This window comes from Octodon degus, unplaced genomic scaffold (genome assembly GCF_000260255.1).
Source record: "Octodon degus isolate 3935 unplaced genomic scaffold, OctDeg1.0 scaffold00121, whole genome shotgun sequence".
Taxonomy (NCBI): Eukaryota; Metazoa; Chordata; class Mammalia; order Rodentia; family Octodontidae; genus Octodon; species Octodon degus.
In genome coordinates, this window is record NW_004524697.1 from 7435051 (window position 1) to 7439215 (window position 4165).

Sequence of the window (4165 nt, forward strand, 5' to 3'; positions counted from 1 at the left end):
GCTACCCACTCTACAGCCGATAGACTGCATAAAATATAAGGTACAGAAAGAGAATTGCTCTCTCTCTCTCTCTCTCTCTCTCCTTTCTCTTCCCCTCTCCCTCTCTTCCTCTCTCCCTCTCTCCCTCTCTCTTGCTTGCTTTTGCTGTCTTCTGCCCCTGAGAGCTGTTGCCCTTCTGCCATGTGCCACCTTGCCTTGAAGCCAGCTGATTATGGACTGAAACCTCTATAAACTGTCAGTTAAATAAACCTCTTCCCCTTTACTGGGTGGGTATTTTGTCTCAGCAATGAGAAAAGTAACTAAGACATTAAGTTTATGGTCATTTGTCAGTGCAGTCATAGAAAATGACACAGGTGACTATGAATGGGAGAACACTGAAGTCAGACCCATGTATTCAATCCTACAGATACAGAAAACATATAACTCCCAACCTGCTATACAACAGATGCACCAAGTTCATGTCCCCTGAATATCAAAAAATAAATTATATGGGACAAAGGAATTTATGAGTAGGAAAATTTAATTAAGATAAAGCCCGGAGTGATAGGAGGGGTCCTAAATGGGTGGCCTTTGTCAAGGATAATTTATACAGCAAAATCACTACACGGGTCAGACTACAATCAACCTGTACTGTAGCCTATAGCTGTGCTGGTGAACATTTTAGAGACAAGCACCCAGAATGCAACCCCAAACCCACCTATTTTTTACGAAGTGCTAACATTGCAATTAAACCTGAATATACAGAGCTTGGCTGCTGGGGCAATTGGGCTCAAGTGCTCAAAGAAAACTCTATGTGCCTGCTGCCACACATGTGCCACAGGTTTGCCACCACAGGTCTATATACGAATATAGCTAATACTGATCCAACAGGGAAATGAGGCACGCAGCAGGGTGTGTGGAGAGATCAGAGACATGTGGGGAAGGGAGGGGAACACAGACGCACGTGCTCTGGGCACCCACTTATGCATCTGATGTCTACTGGGCCCACTGGACCACAGGGTGCTAATTGTAGCATAATTTCGTGTTCAGGAATTACTGAAAAATTATCCATATCAGATGTCTATTCTACAGCTACATCCATCCCCTCTTGCTTAGATCACCATAAGGAAACACCAGACAGCGCAGCTTCAACAATAGATTTTTTTCCTTGCAGAATGGAGTCAAGGCTGCAGGCGGTGGCCGCTTGGCTTCTGTCTATCTCTAGGTACCACGCAGGCCCTGCTACTGCTGCCCCATCCTGAGGCCTGGTGCTCTCTGGATTTTCTTCCAGCCACAGTTCTGATGTCTTTATGTCTTCTGCTGACTTCCTGAGTCAGTTCCTCTCTGACTGTATATTAATTCTAACTTAGCTGCCTATAATACTTCCTTTGTCACTTATGAGCTTCTCAAGTTCTCTGAGCTTTTGTGTTCTCAATGTTGAAAAAGAGTATAACTTCCTGTTTGGCTTGGCTCACAGAGAATCTGAAGCAATTCAAGGGGAGAATTTATATAAAACGCCTCACATACAATAGCTTCACCCAAAATAACCTCCTTAAACATGCCAGCTGCACCCACAGCCATGCTTTGCCTTCCCTCTGTCACTCTTATCTCTTCACACCAGCCTGGCAGCCCATCCTCAAAGGCCCAGCAGCAGTGTCACCCTTCCTGCACAGTTTTGTGATCCACCAAATGTGTGTACCATCTTTGTCTCTCCAAGTGAGCCCCAGATTTGAACCCTATTCCATCCGACCAGCAGGAGAGAACGTGGACACACAAAGAGACACCGAGGACAGCGCCCAGAAGAAAACTCGTATGAGGACACAGCGCAAAGGCAGCCACCTGCAAGGGATGCGAGGCCGCAGAAGCCAAGCTGCCCACCCCTGCGTCCTTGGCCTCCAGCCTCCAAAACTGTGAGGAAGGAAATTTCTTTTTATGAAGTCACCCAGTCAGGCATTTTCTTATGGTGATCCAAGTAGATTAGGACGGGGAAGTCCCTAACTGTGGAATAGATATCTGGTGTGGATACCTGCTCAATAATTCTTATGTCTGGCTTCCTTTAGAGTGGATTTTACATTTAAGATGGGTTAGAGAAGAAATATTTTAGTGTGCTGGCATGTGCCTGTCATTCTAGATCTCAGGAGGCGGAAGCAGGAGGATCAAGTGTTTGATCTAGCCTGGACAACATAAGGAGACTCTAACTCAAAAGAATATATATTTCAGTTGGACTTGATGGCACATACCTAAGATATCAGGTGCTTGAGAGGCCAAGGCAGGAGGATTATACATTCAAGGCTACCCTGCATGCCTTAGTAAGACTTTTGCTCAAAGGTTTTTAAATTGTAAAGTTATATAGTGGTTCAGTAGCTGAGTGCTTGCTTGCTTTAGCATGCTCTGAAGCCCTGGGTTTAATCCTTGATACCACAATAATATAATAATAATAATAATAATAATAATAATAATAGATCATATTTTAATTCACTCTACATATTATGAAAATAGGCTTCAAGGACTACCATGATGTCTTTATAGTAATTCTTCAGATAAAACTATGGAACGTTTGAGTCTCTACCTATTCACAAAAGCAGCCAGTTTTTGGTTCTTTTTTTTTTTTTTTCAAAGTTTTATTGACAAACAGATAGCAATGAGACAGTTTCAAATCATATCGGAAGGACAGTTTCAACAAATAATACACTGCATATATTCTTCTTAGTGGTTAATTGCTGTACAAGATGCGGACTTGTGATCCCATTTACAAACACCATTAGAACAAATCATTCTATTCATTAAGAGAATGCAACTATATATCTATCCCAACCTCTTTGAATACACAGATACAAAATGGACATTCATCGGTATACCCCATTTTTTCTAAGTTCCGTTATTGAATATTATAGGTGTGTAAACTCAGCAAAATATTCTAAAAGACTCCAGTAGCCCATAATAGCATTGGGTCTTATATTTAACTGGCAATGTCAGAAATTATTGACCTGAGTCCCCCACAGCTCAACCCAACAGCATGGCTTTATTTCTTATATTTCGACTTCATACTTTTCTGCTGGATGGTTAAGACCAAGGTAAAGCAGGACCTATGCAACAAGAGTTGTAGCTTTTTGGTCTGAGAAGGTCAGTGAAATGCCCTCAGGATTTGTCCTGAGATCCTGTACCTCAGATTGTAGAACCTTCATCAGTGCAGCCATGTGGATGAGTCACGGCCATTGCTTGGCCAATGTGCTCTCTGTGAAAGCCTGAGAGAGTGTCTTCTCCCCATGTGACTCTCCTTAGGCACACTCTACGTCATCGATCACTTTCCTCTTTGGCCCCATAATCTTCTTGATCAGAAAATTTGGGACACTACCGAGGTACATGACGTTACAGTACAAGTTCTCATATGTCCTGAGTCTTAATTGACCTTAGAAGGTTAGGGCCAAAATGTTGGCTGTCCTTGTATCCTTCCTTTTTCTCTAATTTGGTCTGCAAACTTAGGTTGTTAACCATCCAGAAGAAAAGCTTATTGTTATTATCAAACGATTTGGGCTATCAATCTTAACCTCACTATCTCACTGCATTTCAACAGTTTTTGTTTCTAAAATACAAAAGACAAAGCTAAGCATAAATCATGACATTCCATAATTTTCTAAGATTTCTCTATCAAAACCAGGTCATTGATCATTTAGTGACTGCCCATGACTGATGGCATCTTGGAGGAAGCTGTAGATGTTTCTGTGTAAAAGACCCTATTATTCTAACAAGTAATTATTGGATAATCACTCTGTACTTCAGGTTGCAAATAAAAGGTTTCTCTAGTATGTACCCTGTAACATGCTAACAATTATTTGTCATTTTATCCTAATAGCATGCATTACTGATAAAGATTTGTCTATTATTTATTTTTGAAGTTGTATTTTCCCATTGCAACAATTACATGGACAGCAATGTCCAAAGGTGAGAGGGAAGAAATGAAAGAAAGACAACCATGGTGCTGTGCTGTCAAACACACTGTGGCAGTCTTACAAATAACCTAATAGCAGCCTCCTCTCTGCAAGCCATCCTGTTTTCCCATGTCTTATCTCATTACTAGTATAAAAGAATGTTCCTGAGACAGAACTGATCTTGCTTTAGCCATGTCTATGCATTTCTTCATGCATCATTTACCTCCTTGGAGAGAATGCAAGCTCTTAGAGATGGA